Source organism: Equus przewalskii, unplaced genomic scaffold (assembly GCF_037783145.1).
Source record: "Equus przewalskii isolate Varuska unplaced genomic scaffold, EquPr2 ChrUn-13, whole genome shotgun sequence".
NCBI classification, from domain to species: Eukaryota; Metazoa; Chordata; class Mammalia; order Perissodactyla; family Equidae; genus Equus; species Equus przewalskii.
The window spans coordinates 38967-57516 of record NW_027228750.1 but is presented as its reverse complement, the minus strand read 5'-3'; the positions used below and the strand labels follow the sequence as shown (position 1 = coordinate 57516).

The 18550-nt window shown below is 45.2% G+C and overlaps 3 long non-coding RNA genes across 3 annotated transcripts in view; 2 read left to right on the top strand and 1 right to left on the bottom strand.

Annotated features, from left to right (window-relative positions):
* LOC103543933 (uncharacterized) overlaps window positions 1–7918 on the bottom strand; it is a 107871-nt gene extending 99953 nt beyond the window's left edge. The window contains exons 1-2 of the long non-coding RNA XR_011536845.1: window positions 7770–7918; window positions 7420–7532 (exon numbers count right to left, since the gene is read on the bottom strand). This is a non-coding gene — a long non-coding RNA (uncharacterized lncRNA). The remainder of the gene's footprint in view (window positions 1–7419; window positions 7533–7769) is intronic.
* LOC139081660 (uncharacterized) lies at window positions 456–5838 on the top strand. Its single transcript, XR_011536846.1, has 3 exons — window positions 456–655; window positions 4773–4824; window positions 5621–5838. It is a non-coding gene; the product is annotated as an uncharacterized lncRNA (long non-coding RNA).
* A 675-nt stretch (window positions 7919–8593) lies between the features above and the next one.
* Window positions 8594–15746, top strand: LOC103544480 (uncharacterized). The gene is made up of 6 exons (XR_543163.2): window positions 8594–9525; window positions 10607–10655; window positions 11279–11493; window positions 12589–12640; window positions 13419–13594; window positions 15510–15746. It is a non-coding gene; the product is annotated as an uncharacterized lncRNA (long non-coding RNA).
* The last annotated feature ends 2804 nt before the right edge of the window (window positions 15747–18550 follow it).

The following is an 18550-nucleotide window of genomic DNA, read 5'->3' as shown; positions in this document are numbered from 1 at the left end:
CCAAAAGAGGGGAGGTGAGTGTTTTTAAAGATTTGTGAGGAAATGTGGCTGCTTGTAGATGGCAGGGGAAGTCAGTGGCCTTACTGGTCTGAGCTTTCCCACCAGCCTGCATTTGGCCTTGGGATGCTGTTTGTGGGGAGGAGGAGGAGATCATAAGCCACCAAGGTGTGGGAACTTGGCTGTTTGTCTCCATGGCATATAGTGTATTCTGGAGCCAGGGAGTAAGCAGGGAAACAGTGCTTTGGTTTTAACCCCACATATGTTGGGTTTAATGTAGGGGAACTGATATCAGGGCTGGCATCAGCAGGTCACGACACATGTGCCAGAATTCTGCTACAATAGCTCCCTGGGGATGTTCTCACAGAAATCTCCATTTAAAATCTTATAATCTATGGTTCGACTCTTTGCATGTTTAAATGGTCTCTTCTGTGCCACCTTAGGAAATGTGATGTCCTAATCCAAGATAAGGCTCAAGAGCTGGCCCAGTTATGGTAAACGATAGAGAAAGCCAGAGAAGTCTCTGTGCTTCTCAAGCAGCACCTCAGGAAGCTTCTCACCCACGATGACCCTACCAACTTCCAGGGTCAGGGCTTTCAAGAGCAACTGGCTGAGGGATGCAGGCTGGCAGAGCGCCTTGCCCGAAAGCTCAGCCCAGGTAAGGCAGTCGTGTGCCCTGACTGCACTTAGCTGCTCCAAGAGATTCCACTCACAAGGATTCTTTTTTTTAACCAGTTCTGGTTTCCATGTCCCATTTGGGGCCATCACAGGACCAGCACTGGCGGGGTGGGAACAGAGAGGAGAAATGCACTGGGTACAGGCCACAGTGGTCCAACTAGATGTTTCTTTCCTGATGGACAGTGAATCACATTAATTGAGTTCTGAGTGTTGAACCCCCTTTTCATAGCTGGAATCAATCTCACTTGGTTGTGGTGTATAATTCTTTTTATACTTTCTTGGATCCAATTTGTCAAATCTTGTTGATGATTTTGGCACCTACGTTTGTGAGACTGATTGGCCTGTAGTTTTCCTTTTCGTAACATCTTCGTCTGGTTTTTGTATTAGGAGAATGCTGACTTCATAGAATGTGTTAGGATGTATTCCCTCTGTTTCTATTTTCCGGAAGAGATTGTAGAGAACTGGCCTAATTTCTTCCTTAAATATTTGATAGAATTCACCAGTGAATTTATCTGGGCCTGGTGCTTTCTGTTTTGGAAGATTCTTTTGTTGTTTCAATTTCTGTAGTAGATATAAGCCTATTCAGATGATCTGTTTCTCCTTGCGGGAATGTTGGTAGATTGTGAGTTTCAAGTAATGGATCCATTTCAAAATTCAGGGCACAGATTGGTTCCTAACATTCCTTGATTATCCATTTGATGTCCATGGGATCAGTAGTGCCAGTCCCTCTTTCATTTATCATATGACTAATCTGTATCCTCTGTCTTTTTTCTCATTTATTCTCAGCATAGTGCCTGCCCTAGAAAATGTTCCATGTGAGCCTGAGAAGAATCTGTGTTCATCCCTTGTTTGATGAAAAATTATAGAAGTGTCGATTCTGTCAAGTTGATTGATGGTGCTGTTTATTTGAAGGATATCCTTCCTGATTTTCTGCCTGCTGGATTTCTCTGTTTCTGACAGAAGGGTGTTGAAATCTCCAACTGTAATGCTGGATTCATCTACTTCTCCTTGTAGGTCTCCGTTTTTGCCTCAGTTATTTTCGTGCTCTTCTCCTAGGTGCACCTTAAAAACTGTTATGTCTTCAGAGAATGGACCCTGTTTTGTTATGTAATACCCTTCTTTATCCCTGATCACTTTCATTCATCTGAAGTCTGCTTTGTCTGAAATTGTTTGAGCTACTGCAGCTTTGTTTTGATCAGTGATAGCATGCTATATCTTTCTCCATCCTGTTTCTCTTATTATATCTGTGTCTTTTTATTTAAAGTGGATTTCTTATACACAACATCTAATTAAGTCTTATTTTTTCAGCCACTCCGACAGTCTATCTTTTAATTATTGTATTTAGACCACTGACTTAGAAGGTTTTTGTTGATATACTTGGATTAATGTCTACCATATTAGTTACTGTTTTATATTCATTGTTCTTTTTCTCGGTTTCTTTTTTTTTTTTTTTTGTCTTCCACTCTTTTTCTGTCTTCTCTGGTTGTAAAAAAGAATTTTAGGTGATTCTGTTTTTTTCTCCTCTCTTGGCATATCAACTGTACTTTTATTGTTTCTTTCATCTTTTTCAGTGGTTGCCCTGGAGTTTGCAATGTACATTTAAAATTCATCCAAGTGCTCTTTCAAAGAACAGTATTCTTTTTCATGCCTAGCACAAGTGCCTAATAACACAGTATTCCCAATTCATTCCACCCATCCGTTAGAGCATTACTGTCATTCATTTCACTTATCCATAAGCTGCTTATCCAAATCCATTGTTGCAACTATGGTTTTGAACTGTTATCAGTTAGATCAATCAAGAAAAAGACAAATAAATTATTGTAATTGAATTCATCGCTTCAAAATGCTCTTCCTTTCTTTGTGTAGATCCCAGTTTCTGACTTATATCATTTTCCTTTGTTCTGAGGAATTTCTTTCAACATTTCTTGCACGGCAGGCCTACTGGTGACAAATTCGTTCAATTCTTATTTGTCTAGGAATGTTGTCTTTTTCTTTTGCTTATGAAGGATAGTTTACTGGATACAGAATTCGAGGTGGGTGGGGTTTTTTCTTATACTCCCTTCTCTTCTTGCTTGCATGGTTTCAGAGAAGTCTGATATACCTCTTATCCTTACTCTTCTCTGGGTAAGATATTTTTCTCTCTGGCTTCATTTAGACTTTTTTTTGTCTTTGATTTTCTGCATTTTGAATATGATATTCTTTCCTAGGTGTATACATTTTTGTGTTTTCCTCGTTGGTATTCTCTGAGCTTCCTTGATCTGAGGTTCAATGTCTATAATTCATTTTATGGGTGCTGGCCTCACGGCCAAGTGGTTAAGTTCACATGCTCCACTCGGCATTGCAGGGTTTCGCTGATTCAGATGCTGGATGTGTACATCGCACTCCTCATTGAACCATAATTTGGCAGCATCCCCTATGCCACAACTAAAAGAACCCACACTAAAATGTACAACTATGTACTGGGGGGATTTGGGGAGAAAAGGCAGAAGGAAAAAAGAGGATTGGGTACAGTTGTTAGCTCATGTGCCAATATTAAAAAAAAAAAAGAAAAACTTTGGGTTGCAAAAACTGAAAAAGTTTTCAGCAAATTCTCAGTCATTATTGCTTCAAATACTTCTTCTGTGCTCCTTCTGATAGTCACATTAAACATATGTACACCTTTTGTGATTATTCCAGAGTTTTCGTATAATCTCTTCCTTTTCATTCTTTTTCCTCTTTGCATTTCAGCTTCAGAAATTTCTATTGATATTTCTCCAAGCTCGCAGGTTCTTTCCTCAGCCGTGTCCAGTGTATTGTTGAACCTCTAAGGCACTCTTCATTTCTGTCCCAGTGTTTTTCATTTCTACCATCTCCTTTGGATTCTTTCTTAGAGTTCCCATCTTTCTACTTACCTTACCCTTATCTACTTGCATGCTGTCCATCTTTCCCTTTGGAGCCGTTACATATTAATCACTGTTGTTTTAAATTCCTGGTCTAGTAATTCCACCATGTCCTATGATCAGGGCTCCGTCTTTGAGTCAGCCTGTGTCCCTGGGCTGTGGCCTTCACAAGAGCTTCTCCGGGTTCACCTTCCTACTCCCCTAGATGGAAAAGGAAGGCTAGAGATTCTGGAATTGGGTATTTCCTTTCCCCAAGGTCAGTTGGGATGTGGTAAAATCCCAGTTGGTTAGGCTCTGGTCAAATAGTTTCTTTGAGAGCAGGCTTTGTCAAGAAAAACAAAATGCTCTGGATGTATCTCCCAATAGCTACTTGTCTTCCACTCTGTCAGAGGTGTAAGGAGATTTTTCTCTAGTCTTCAATATGAGAAAGTGATAGGGCTCCTGGACAGAAAACTCTCCAGAGCTCTTGGGTTTCTCCTACAACTGGGCCCCCTGATGCTTTTAACTCAAACTTCTCCACACTGAGTCTCCAGCAATTAGTCTATTACATGCTAAGTTTTCCTACTCTGGTCCTGGCTCATACCTAGGTTTCTGCTTCAAAAAGTTATAATTGTCTTTGTTTGCCTAGCATGTTTGTATTTCGAGATTGGGGGGCAGTTGTTCTCTCTCTGACCTTCATTCTCTGATGGATCTAAGAAGAGTGGTTGATTTTCAGTTTGTTCAGCTATTTTCTTATTGTGAGGACAGGAGTGATGACTTTCAAGATCCTTACATGTTGGACCAGAAACTGGAAGTCTCATTAGATGTCTTGAGGGGAGACTGAGAGGATTGTTTATGGTCTTGTTAGAGATAGTTCCCACTGTGCCTGAGAGCCAGCTTTATGTCAAGACAAATGATACAATTGTAGAAGTCTAGAAGGAATCTGGACAAGTACATGGTGATCTTGGGAACAAAAGACGTTTCTAACATTTTTTCCAGTTTCACGTACAGCATGCCATCAGGGAAACTGTGTCTGATGTACCATAAAAACAAGAAAGGGCATTCATATAATACAAATAAGAGACTTTTCAGTACCATTCTCTCAGTGTATCCTGAAATTGTACTTGGGTATTTATGTCTTCATGACCAGACAGGCCATTGTGTTTACAATGAGTGCCATGGAACTCCTTAGTGCTTGCTGGACATTTCTGAATTTGCAATTTCTGAACTTGTCTGCAGAAAATCATGCAGAGGAGGAGAACAAAGAAGAAAAAGCATCAATGGACCCCAGGTAACAAGGAATGATCAGGGCCTGGAAGAGGATGGGTAAAATATGAGGATGGTTCCCAAATAAAGACCAAGAGGTCAACACTAGCCACAGATTTCTAAGGCAAAAGTGACAGAAACTGCTGGTTGAATTATTCCATTCACTTAACCGATCAGGAAATAGCCTTCTAAAGAGGTTTTCATTTGCTTTTGTGATACTTGTCATTCCTATGTAAGGGAAATGAACCAGTCTCGGGGAATTTGTTGTAGTCACAGAATCCATCTGTTCTCTCCTCTGTGGCTGAATCTAAGATGAGATGGATATCTGCTTTTGGTATGCTGGACTGTAGCTTGTTGGCATGCATTTCACAGCAAGAAATGTAATTAGACCAAAAAAATCATGTCCTTCACAATATTGATAGAAAGAAGTCTAGAAGGCACAATGTCTCTGGGCATCTACAATGTTTCAGGAACGTGTATTCCTTGGATGGCAGTATGTAAAATTCAACACCATTTCTCCACATGGTTGAGCCACTGTTCTGGTTCTCAGTGTCTGCTGAGTGCCATTTCTGTACCATACAGGTAGAGTTGATTCTCCTTCCTCATTTAGTGCTATCTGGCCAGTTCACTGAGTGCCCACTCCCCTCTCTCCTGTCCTCAGGGGCAGCCAGACCATGCCCTCATCATAGGAGGATTGTTTACCTTCTCTTTGAGGGGACTGTCCCTCACTTTCTGTGACCACTCTCTCTAACACCAATCAGGACCACCTGGGACTCGGGCATCCAATCCTTCTTGGTTTCATCATATCCTTTTTCCCCTAGCCTGAGCACAGAGCTACAGGAAAAAGAGAGTATGAATGAAGCCTTGATGGGCTCAGTGGATGAAGGCCCTATGACTTCTTCAGGTCACCAGTACCCGTCTGGTTCACACTAGCCTCCCAGCACCAATGTTTTCTTGTCTGAGGAGCATGAAGACTTCTCTGCTCTGGTTGCAGCTACTGAGTACTCCCATCAACAAGAGAAGAAAGCTCCAACAGGTCTCCCAGGTAGTGTCCATATTCATGTTCTCCACGTCCCTGTCCAGGCCAAGATATGTCATCTCTTCAGTCTGGCCCTGGAGACTTAACTTGGTTTCAATCAGAATCTAGGACTCAGTGTTAAGCATGCACATCAGATAGGTCAGGTAGTTCAACACTCTTCCGAGTCCCAGGCCAAATCTCTGTCATCCCCGTTACCATGCCCGCTCCACTCCAAACAGCAGTCTCTGTCTCCTCTAAGTTGGTTTATCCTCAGTAGGGAGCCATCTAAGTGTCAAAAGATAAACACCTCTTGAATGTGTCTGGAATTTTCCCTGAATGCGTGGTGTGAACCCTGGGACCCTCCACCACTTTGAATAGTAAGAATCCTGTTCTCTAGGTGGCACTATAGATTCTTTCCTATTTATGAGTGAATAAATTCCATCCATCAGTCTAGTCTCGGTTTATAACTTCATCCAAACCAACAGCAGCCAGCATATCTGATGGAGTTAGAGCTGAATCTTGCAACAGCCTTTCCAAGATGAACTAGATGAGCTCCTCATGACCTCTGGAAGAATATGTTGAACTCTTTGCCCAGGTTCAGGGAAGAGAACTTTGTTGTAGTGATCTGCCAATTCAGAGACAGTCTGCCCTATGACTCAGGAAAGGAAGCCTGGTCACTTTTCAGAAGACACAACCTGAGGCCTCCTGGAATATTCTCAGGCCATCCTGTTCTCACGCTGAGAATACTTATGTCCCTGTGTTTAAACAGGCGCCTGGGTTGGTAATGTGTCAAGAAGCAACATTTTATTATGACTGGCCCTGTCCAAATTTATTTGCAGAACCTATAAAAGATCAGAAGGATGAGGAAAGAGACAAGCCAACAGCCCCCAGGTAACTGATAATCCTGGTTGTGAAAGCAATGGTGACATCTGAAGATCTCAAATCCATGGAAAATTAGAAAGTACCAGTAGACCTACTTCATCCCATCAGACTACGACGAGCTACCCCTTTTAACAATGCTGTATGTTTGCTTGGGAATTGTCCTGTTAGTTTCCACTTGGTATTAATTTCTCAAGTTTTAAGAACCTAGAATCAGTTTGACACAAGGCAAACTAACCAATCTTAGAGATTTCCTGCACTCAGGGAGACCACGTGTCCTCTCTTGTTTGGGGAAAACTAAGATAAGATGCATAACTTCTGTCTGCACATTTGGCCTGTTTAATGCTGAGGATTTCATAGCATGACATATAGCTAGACAAAAGTGTGTATATGGTATTACAGTATTGAGAGAAACAGGCCTAGAAGGCACAAGACGTCTGGGAGCCCACAATGCCCCAGGAGCCTTTACTCACTGGGCCTCTGTAAGAAAAGTGGAACAGAAGCATAACTTCTTTGGAGTTGTAGGAACTCCTGTGGTTCTTGTTGTGTGCTCTGTGTGATAACTGTGCCACAGAGTAGAGCTGAGTCTCCTTCATGAATAACTAGTTATCTAGACAGGGCAGTGAGCACCTGCTGCCCTCCCTCCCCTCACTACAGCAGCCTCACTTAGTTGCAGTCATAGAAGGACTATCTTCTTCCTATTTCAAGGGGTGCCCTCTTTACCTTCTGTGACCTCTCCCTTAGTCTTCCAATCAGAAGCAGTTGGGAAGTTGTGGTGTCCAGTCTTTCCTTGTTTAACATTCTGTTATGTTTGTGCCTCTGGGCTCGGCAGGGAGCTCCAGGAGGAAGAGGAAATGAATTATGCGTGTCAGGATTCTTTGGATGAACAGTATTTGACTCTTTCCAGTCAGCATGACTTGTCTGATTCCTGCCTCCCTCCCGAGAGTCCCACCATCCCATCTGATGAACATGAAATCTGCTCTTGTCTGGATGGAGCCCATGAGTACTCTGTTGTAAAGAAGACAAGCTCTGAATGGTCTGCCAGGTAGCCTCCATGTTCTTTGTGCTCACACCTCTGTCCAGGTACAGAAATGTCTCTTTGATGGCAGGCCTTGGAGACCCATCCTGGTTTGAATCAGAATCTAAGATTCAGTTATAAGCACAGACATTGGGTGGGTCAAGTCGCTCTACACCCTTCCAAGTCCCAGATCAAATCTGTGTCACCCTGGGACCCAATGCCAAGCACAGGGTGGTGAACACCAGGTAAACCAGAGTGGGGAGATTGAAGAGATCATAGCACACTTCCAACCACCACTGATGCTTGTGCACAACAGGAGTTTCCATGAGCTGCTTCTATAAAGATGGGCCCTCTGATCTCTCCTGTAATTTTCTTCCTAATTGAGTTCCTGAACTGAGCATTAATGACTGTCCAAGTAGGGTGGTAGTCTTGCCTATCTCTTTGGAGATGTTGTTACCATGGTTCCTCAGCTCTGGACTCTGGTCTCTCTCACCTCTGAGCTACCTTGTCCTTGCTTAACAGTCTGCTGAGGAACGAGACAAACATACCCCTTTCTTTCCATATCTGGAGTTTTCGCTGAAATCAAGGAATGGGCCCTGGTACCCCCACCTCTATGAATCACCCAGAATCCTGGCTTCTCGAAAGCACCAAATACGCTTTCCTCTGTGGAGCCTAGGGATTCCATCCATCAGTCTCGTTTTGGTGTATAATCCCACCTATCTCCCCAAAGACCAGCATGTCTGCTGGGGCCAAGATGACTCTTTCAGCAACACCTATTGAAGGCTGCCGACATGTTCCCTGTGATCTCTGGTGACAAAAGACATATTTAACTGTTTGCTTGACTCAAGGCAGAGGATATTAGGGTGATGATCTCCAGGGCTGGGTCAATGTCCGACTAGACATTTCTGAATTTGTTTGCAGAAAATCATGAAGACGAGAAGCATGTAGAAGAGAGAGAACCACTGTCCAAAATGAACGATCAGGGGAGGATAAAGGACAGGGAAACTATGGAAAGGGTCCTAGAAAGATCAAAGAGTGCAAAGGTGACCACATCTGTGATGCAATGGTCACCCAAACCTGCAGATTGCACTCCTGTCATTCCCACAACCAACAATGACATAGACCTCTTAAGGGGGTTGTGCAGTCTCTTTCTGGTACTTGTAGAGTTAGTTTGAACCAAAGTGAACTAACTACTCTCATGGATTTCCTGTACTCACAGACATCACGTGTCCTCTCATGGATGGTTGGTTAAAAGGCAGGTGAGATTCATATCTGCTTTCTGCAGAGTTCATCTTAGGTTGATGGCAGGTATTTCACATCAAGGAAGGTAACTAGACCCCCCCAAAATCATATTATGTTAAATACTGAGAGATGGTGGCCTAGAAGGTACAAGAACGCTGGAGTCGGCAATGCCTCAGGAACTGGTATTGCCTGGCCGCTGATGTAACTTTCAAAAATATTTATGCATTTGCCAAACATGTCCCAAAATTCTGTTTTGAAGGCAAATGGGCGATGTTCTCATAGAAACCTCTCTGGAGGTCCTAAGAACCTTTGACGCAATTCCAATTATACATTTTCCCTTCTAACGCACCATAGGGAGTTTGATTTTCTAATTGGAGTTCAGGCATGAGAGCTGACCCAGTTACACCTAAAGACATGGGAAGGAAGAAACCTGTCCATCCTGCTTAATCAGAACCTCAGTGACCTCCTGGGCTGAAGTGACCTTAACAACCTCCGGGGACAGGCCTTCCAAGAGCAATTGGCTGAGGGATGCAAGCTGTCCCAGGCCCTTGTCAGCAAGCTCAGCCCAGGTAAGGCAGCCACAGGCCCTGATTGTGCTAAGCCCTCCAAGGTCCCTGGCTCACAAGAGCCTCCACTTCTCCCCTCATAATGTTTTTGCCATCTGTCCTGGTTTCCACATCACGCTTGGGGTCATGACAGGACAAGGAGCAGCTGGGTGGGAGGACAGAGAGGAGAAATGTACAAGGTGGAGGTGATAGTGTTCCAAGTTCCTGCTTCCTCCATGATGGGCCATGGCCCTTGGGACAGGGGGCAGCCTCCACCCAGTGTTAGAGCACAGAAAGGCAGACATGATAGGAGGCAGCTAGTTAGGCTGAAAACGGCCCTGAGCTAAGCATGGACGTTCCCAGGCTCCAGCCTCAGTTCTGTCTTTTCTAACAGTGGGCGAGGGATGGATGTATCCTTCCTGGATTTCAGTTTCTTCATCTCTAACGTGATTAACACATGTGTTGCATGCTAGCTGTAGCATTCCAATCGGGAATGTCGATGAGTGTACCTTCACAATGCTAAAGTTACTCACTGGGGTTGATTTCTGTACTGGGTATGGTCGAATCTGGTAGTAGGATGTGGGTTTACTCTAGAATACTTAGCACTTAACGAGGAGAGAATTTTCCTGGTGAACAGTAGACGCAGATGTGGAAGTCCCCACGAAGGTCCAAGTCATGTGAGACTCGTGGGACAGAATTGCTTTTCCTCTCCTGAGAGAAAGGAGGAGGTTCTCTGTGAAAGGCATGATGAGACACAGAGTCACTGAGCTTGGGAACCAGCCTTGTGGCAGGAGGGAGGAGAGAGTGGGAGGAGCCCCTAGGAAAGCTGGAGAAGCATCTCTTGATCTGGGTAAAAAAATCAATTTTTAGCTCCTTGCCCAATTCAACCCAGAGCATGCCATTCTGGGATCCATCAGATCAGGGCCACTTTGCCTGATCGATCAGAATACCATGGCAGCCCATTTCCTTACAGACAAAACATGACACCTTTCTGAACTCATGTAGAGATAATTCATGTCTCCAGGCCCAGAGAGGCACCTGTATTTGTAACGGGTGAAGTGGAACTAGCTAATGTCTAAATGGACTTTTCTCAATTTCTTTGCAGAAATCCATTAAGAGGAGGCTGAAGAACAACTGGGATCACTGACCCCCAGGTAACTGAAGGATCAGAGGAGGGTAATGTACAAGTCAAATGCAGAGAGGGTTCTGGAAAGAACAGATGCAGAGGTCAAAAGTAGCTACTTGCCTGAAGCAAGGAGGCATGAAACTGGCTGATTATGCTGGTCTCCTCCACTCCCCGCAACTGGTCGTCCATGTTCTTTGCAGCATGTGGAGTCTGTCTCACTCACAGTGAGGTAACCAGGCCTAGAGACGTCCTGCCCCTTCAGAGATGACTTCTTCTCCTCTGGAGGGTCAAAACTCAGAGTAAGGCCATACCTGCTCTCTGCATGTGGGCCTGAGCTTATTGGCAGGTATTTCATGACAAGGAAAGTCACCAGACTAAATAAAAATTCATATTTTGTCTCAACCTGTAGAGAAGGAGGCCTAGAAGTTACAAGATCTCTTAGAGTCTCCAGTGTCTCAGGAGCACGTTTTTACTGGGTCACAGTGTATAAAATGCAAAAGGAAAGAAGAAAAAATGTGGCCCAGCAAACATGAGCAGATTTCTACTTGCAAGGCCTTTTGGGGATATTCTCACTGAAATCTCTCTCAAACTCCTTATCATCTCTCATTACCCCATTTCCACTCTGAGGATTTCTCTTCCCTCCTGCCTTAGGAAATACCATTTCCTAATTCATGATCATGCAGGAAATCTGACCCAGATACGCCAGACATCACGGGAAGGAAGAAAGGTCTCTGTCCTCCTCCATCAGCACCTCAGGGACCTCCTCACCCACAGTGACATTGGCAGAGACTGGGGACAGGGCTTCCGAGAACAACTGGCTGAGGGATGCAGGCTGGCAGAACGCCTTGTCCGCAAGCTTAGCCCAGGTAAGGCAGCCACATGCCCTGATGGCACTGAGGCTATCCAAGGTCCTTGGCTGACAAGAGCCTCCGCATCTCCCCTCATAATGCTTTCGCCAGCTGTCCTGGTGTCCATATCACACTTGGAGCCATGACAGGACCACAGCTGGCTGGGTGGGAGCAGAGGGGAGAAATGCACAGGGGGACGTCATAGTGCTCCAAGAGTCTGCTTCCTCCCTGAGGGATCATGCCCTTTGAGGCAGGAGGCAGCCTCCACCCAGTGTCACACTGCAGAAAGGTGGACATGACAGGAGGCAGCCTGCTAGAGTGAAGAGGGTCCTGGACTGAGCGTGAGCTCCTCAGGCTCTTGCCTGAGCTCTGGCTTTTATAACTACAGGCAAGTGATTGATTTCTCCTTCTGGGATTTCTGTTTCCTCATCTGTAAAATGGGTCAAAAGACGTGTTGCATGGTAGTTGTAACTATTAAAGAAGGGAATGTTCATGAATGTGCTTCAGAAAAGGATGATACTCCTAACCGTTTGGGGTTTATCTAGTTATAATCCTAAAGTGTGGGGGCAGATACATTGATTTGTAATAGAATACTTTCCACAAGGAAAATTTTCCCCTCTTATGTTGTAAAAGACAATTTGGAGTTCCCCATGAAGTCCCAGGATGTGTGGAGGGGTGAGTCATGGGGTTTTTTATCCTCCTTTTAGAGAAAGGAGTAGGGTCTATGTGGGAGTTCTGAGTGGACATAAAGTCACTGAGACTGGGAACCAGTTTTATGGAAGGAGTGAGGATAGAACTAGAGAATTCCAGAGGGAAACTGGAAAAGTACCCGCTGATCTGGAGACAAAAGATATTTGATCTTTTCCCAGTTAAACTCAAATCATGCCATGATGAGGATCCGGAGGACCAAGGACATTTTGCCTGATGGGTGAGGACACCATCCCAGGCCATTCCTTCAAAGTCAAACGTGGGGCTGTCAGCACAATTCTCTCAGTGTGTCGTGACCTCATACACAGGTCATTGCTGTCCATGCCCAGGCAGGCCTTTGTGTCTGTAATGGGTGAAGGGGCACTATTTCATCTCTGTCTGGACATTTCTGAATTTCGTTTGCAGAAAACCTGGAAGATGATGAAGATGAGGAAGAACAAGAATCACTGACCCCCAGGTAACAATGAATGAGGAGGGGCTAATAAGCAAGGGTAAAGTGTGGGGAGAGTACCTGAAAGAAAGACCCTGAGGGCCAAATAGCCCCAGGTTTCACATGCAAGGGGGAACCAACACTGCCCCTTGTGTGATTTCAGTCACTCAAGCAAGGATGGCAAAGCCCTTTGAACGAGGTTGTCTGTTGTCTTTCTGGTACTTGTAGCCTCAGTCTGACAAGGGGAACTAAGCAGTCTCAGGGATTTCCTGCCCTTAAAGAAATCCCTTGTTCTCTCTTGGAAGGCTAAAATAAGGATGAGAAGCATGTCTGCTTTCCCGACTGTTGGCCTTAGGTCCTTCATAGGTATAGCATCACCAGAAAATTAACTAGACAAAATTTAAAATAAACCAAAGCATGAAAGGTCACAGTATTGACAGAAAACGGCCTAGAAGGCACAAGATCTCTGGGAGTCCACAATGCCTCTGGAGCCTGCATTCACTGGGCTGCCATATGTAAATTCAACACAGTGCATTCACAAACTGGAAGCCATTGTATTGGTTCTCCGAGTGTGATGAGTCTGCCTTACAGGGAGAGTGCAGGCCCCATCATCATCTCACTCTCTGTCCAGTGCACTGAGCACGTTCTGCTCACTCTCTTTTTTTCTCTCTCTCCCTCTCTCCTGTTCCAGGACAGCCAGGCTTTGCCCTAGTCCCTTGGACCCTACCCTTCAATCAGGAGCAGCTGGGATACTGTGGTGTCTAATCCTTCCTGATCTCTTCTTTTCTCTTCCCTCTCTTACCAGTCTGGAGAGGGAGCTGCAGGAGAAGTGGATTGTGAATGAAATCCTTCAAGATCCATAAAGTGAACTGAATTTGACTCCTTCCTGTCCTCATGATCTGTCTGCCTCTGGGGAACCCCTCAGAAGAACTGCCTTTCCGTGTGATGAGCCTCAAGTCAGCTTGACTCTGGAGGCAACCAGTGAGTACTCCCATTATAAAGCAGATAAATCCAAGTGGTCTCCCAGTTAGCCACCATATTTTTTAAGCTCACCATGGCTGGCCAGGTAGAGAGATATACTTTCTGCAGGCTCTTGGACCGAGTTTTAAGTACAGATTTCAGGAGGGCTTGGGAGCTGTGCTGTCACCCTAGTCCCTAGCTATGTCCCTCTCTGCCTGTCCCTCAGTGGCATCTGCAAGCCATTGTTCCCCAGCTGGGAGGGTGAAGGGATCATGACTTCCTCACAGCCACCACTACAGCAGGGGCATAGTAGGTATTTGTCAGACCTCTTTCTTTAAGATGATGCATCTCATCTCCTGCAGTGTTCTAGCTAATTGCATTTCCTGAGCAGTGTCTCCCACTCTTCTCTGGCCATCCACACGTGGAACAGTTTTACTCAATTATTCTGGAGGTCTGTTCTCATGATTTCGGGTTCAAAGCTGATTCTCTACTTCCTCTGGGGTGACTACCTCCCTCTGGTGTTTTAAAAACGAGATCCCGGATGCTGCATCCTGCCTGTGCCCCTTGGTTTCAATGAAGCCAAAGCTCTGGCTCTGGTTTTCCCTCCTCAATAAATGGCCATGATTTTCATCCTTTGTGTAGGCTCAGTGACTTCTTCCATGTTGGGTTAGAGCTTCAAGCATGAGTCACATCTTAGTGTTCTAATCTCATGTAAATGTCAACAACCAGTGTGCCTGATAGGACCCTCGTCTAACTTTTGAGCAAAGAAGAACATTAGGCCAAAGGACAGAAGGATTACAAAGGCGGGGGGGAGGAGTCTGCATGTGTAGAGTTGGACCATGATGAGAACAGGACTTCTGGGTGATTAGATTATTCAGACGTTTGATCGTGTGGAGATGATTGGATCAGAGAAGCAGAAGGAGATTCATGGATCCAGGTGTCAATGATGAGAGTCTCATAGAGTGTGTTGTCAGGAATCTACATGGTAACACCACCCCAAATGACATTTTTACAAAACATTTAAAACAAACACTGGTGGCAATGAGGATGTGCAGAGGGGAGAAGAAAGGGGAACCAAAGTGGTGTGGAGAAGGCCCTGGGGGTTATGATCCTCCTTAGCCTGACCTGGACTGGTCTGAGGCTATTTTAGGTCTCTAGTTAGCCCTCTTTCTGAGAATAGATTTTCATTTCACAGAAGAAATAGAAATTCCTGTTTGATTAGGGACTAAAGCCCAGACCCCACAGAAGAGTGTGTAACATAAGGACTGTGCACCATATTACGTCCCTGAAGAATCACACAAAGCCTCATGCTGTAGCACCTCTGGCCCCTAAGTTTCTTATAAGGGTCTCAGACCTCTACTACATTACTTACAGCTGCTACTACCTGTCCCCACCATGTGACAAAAGAATATATATATATGTGGTTGGGTGGAGGGCCACCAAAACTTACAGAAAAGGAAGGTCAAAAGACTCCAGAACTTTGCAAAGATTGCAAACTTGGTCTACAGTTTCCCAACTCCCTTGTTAGTGGAAACAGAAGCCTTGAGGCCATACTTCTTCCCTTCCTCTGATATTCTTCTGGGTAGACATCAGCAACTCTTTCTCCCCCATCTCCTGAGTCCTCTTTAGAACCTTCTCAGTAGGCTCCTGGACTAAGGTGACTAGTAGCAGAGTAATAGGCATGACTTCATCTGCCCATGCAAATCCCTCTGGACTCCAGTGGGTGATTGTCCACTTCAGGGACACTGTAGCCTGGGCAACTGCCATCTCGGCCCCCCCAGGCACACTAATCATGGCGACATCTCCTTCATATACATGAAGTCTGAGTTTGTTTCCTGAGACCACTGACAAGCAGGGACTTCTGAAATGAGTGGTCTGGGAGAGCTTAGCAAAGTGAAAATCGGATTGGTCCTACTGAAACCACTTCTTGTTTCAGCTCCTTCCTGGGAGGCTTGTCAGCAAGGGCCTTTGAGTGGAAACTTGAGTTTCCAAAGGTCAGAGATGCAAACTTCACAAGCACAGCTGGAGCCAAGCAGGTGGGGGAGCAATTATCTGGGGCTGCAGGTGGACCAGTTCCATTGCAGGGAGGGCAAAGCCAGGCTTGGTCTTTCCTCCACCATCTGGAGCTTTGCAGCCAACAGTGTTTCTGGAAACTGAGATTCACTCCTCAAAGGTAAGAAAGAAAAGAAGAATAGGGAGCTCTAGTCCATGTGTTGGGCGTCACAGGTTTGTTGGTGGAGGTGGCAATGGGGCCTCTCCCATGCTCTCTTCAGGTCAGGTTGAAACCTGTGATGCTCTGAGAGAGCGAGGTGGTGAGAGCCTGGGCTTTAGGATCAGCTCTGCCCCCGTTCCAGGGTTTGCATCTTACTGGCTGTTTACCTTGGCCAGGTTTATCCTCTTAGGTATTTACATCTCAATTCCCTCATCTGAATCCCCTAAGAATTATGTCTGCATTCCATACTCTTACTCATACTGCATTAATAGTCTTAGGAGTATTAAGAACATAATTTCCACAGTGTCTGATTGAATAAAAATTGCTTGATAATAACTATGAGTATGTCAAATCTACCCCCATATCTTTCTGGTGCTTTAACACTTAAAAAATGATTCCACGTGCCTTGTTCCATCTGATGCAGAGCAGTCTTGATGGTCTTCCCTCTCTCTGGACCCCATCTTCCCTTCTCTCTCAGAAAGGCACGTTTGCCCATTTTTCCATCTCCTTTCAGGATCCATCATCAGCCGAGTTCTCCTGTTAGGTGCCCCCAGTAACACTGCCTTAGACACATTTGGTCCCAATGGAAACACTGGTGCACAGCTCAGTTTCCGTCTTATTCTTCAGTTTTTTCCCTCTTTTTCATGTAAAGGGTCACCTTCATCCTTAAAGTGCACAAGTCAGTCTCTTTTATGATACTCTATTTAATTCACCATCTCTACTCATCTCTAAGTCCATGTCCTCAGTGTTTTTCTCCTCAGGATCCTGAGAGGTTGCTTAAAACTGAGCTTCCAAACCCTGACATCCATTTCATTGAGTTGTGTTCCTCCTTCCCCTCTATCACTCTCAGCATCTCCTCCTGGACCCTGGAGCTGCCTGGTCTCATCCTTTAGTTGATGGTGTCATCTAACGAAGGAGGAGAGGCCCATGTTCTCAAGTGGGGGCAACAAGGAGCCCCCTATCGCTCGTGGAGAGGTCCTAGAGAAAGTCTCAGTGAGGGTCAGGGGAGGCATAGCCCTGACAGGTGCCGTCAGATCTTGGGGTATTTAGTTGTCTTCTCACCCTCTAGCCTCTTTTTCCTTCTCCTTGGCTTCCTCAATCCCAGCCAAGACTCAGCCTCACTGGCCTACTCGCTCTCTTTCCTGTTCACTTTCCACAGGGGCCTGAGCAGGAAACCAGACTCCACGCCAGGTTTTTTGGCCAAGGATAGTTTCTTAGTCCATTCAGGCTGCTATCACAAAAATTCCATTGACTGGGTGACATAGAAACAGCAGAAATTTATTTATTGGAGTTCTGGAGGCTGAGAGGTCCAACATCATGGCACTGGCACCTTCGATGTTTGGTGAGAGACCCCTTCCTTGTTCACAGAGACCATCTTCTCACGCCATCCTCAAGTGCCGGAAGAGATAAGGGAGCTCTGTGGGGTCTCATTTATGAGGGCACTAATCCCATTCATGAGGGACCTGCCGCCCAAAGGCCCCACCTCCAAACACCATCACGTTGGGGATCCTGTTTCCACAGAGGAATTGGGGGGAACGCAAGCGATCCTTCTCTGGAGATACCGTTAATGCTCTTTGTGTTGTCCTTACCCTCCTCCTCCTGGTGTTCCACGGGTCATCTGTTTCTCGCCACAGGGTTTCTCCTTCTTCTTGCACTTCTAAATTTTTTCCAATTTCAACTGACCAGAATAGTGATTAGAATGTCATATTCAATGTCTCCAAATGTCTATTTATTCATCTGTTCGGTTAGATAAAAGAACACATGTGCATAGATGTATTTATATTGTATGTCATAAATTATGTGTATTTTGTGTGTACCTTGTATAGGGTACATATATGACATCTATAGACGCAAGTTTTGTAACCTCCCCTGCTTTCACCCTCCCCCATTTTTTTCTCTCCTATGTTTTCCCGTGCACTCTGGTTCTGTGTGATGTCTACAGTCTCGTTCCTGCCAGTAGGACAATCTCTGTCCATGTGATTTCCTTCCCTTCGTCTTCTCTGCTAAGACACTGTCTTTATCAATTCTGTTTTTCTTGATATCTTTTGGCAAATGGGAGTGTGTTTGCCTCTTGACCATCTCATCACCACTGAGCACTCTAAGAAAGATCGACAAAAAAGAAAATATCAGTGTCTGCATTGGCTTCACCTCACCCCCACGGACTTTCAGATGGCCGTTGTTGTTTGAGCCACTTTCTTTACTTGATGTCCCTCTTGAGTGGGGAGTAAGTCACTGTAGGTCATGAATAATGGTGGATCCTGTTGGCTGTGGTTTTCTTTTCAGATCTTGGTTTGGATGCATCCCTCAGGATGAAGACCCCTCCCACGCTGAAGGGGGATGCTCTTGAGTGTTCGGATGCCAGCAAGCAGGGGTGTCAAGTCGTTGGCCACATTGATGCCTCAATTGTCATCCAACAGAGGATTCTTGAAAGAAAACTGCAGCTGAGCAAGTGGAGACTAGCATGCAGATTCCCTGGCCTTCATGCTTAGGGTCCACATGTGATCCCATCTGGGGCTCTCAGATGCACTTATTCCTTTGTGCTCTCTGTCTAAGCTTATAGCTCAGTCTACTGCTCTTTTTTCTCTCCCTTGTTTGTTCTGTTCAACATCTGGTGCTACCTCTGTCTGGTCTCACCTGTGTCCTCCATGGGGGCTGCCACTGTGCCAGGCCCTTCCATCTCCGTCTCCTGTTTGCACTCTGACCTCTGCTGTGTTTCCACTGCTGCTGTCTTGATATTCCCTCTCACCTTTCCTCTTAGCCAAGGG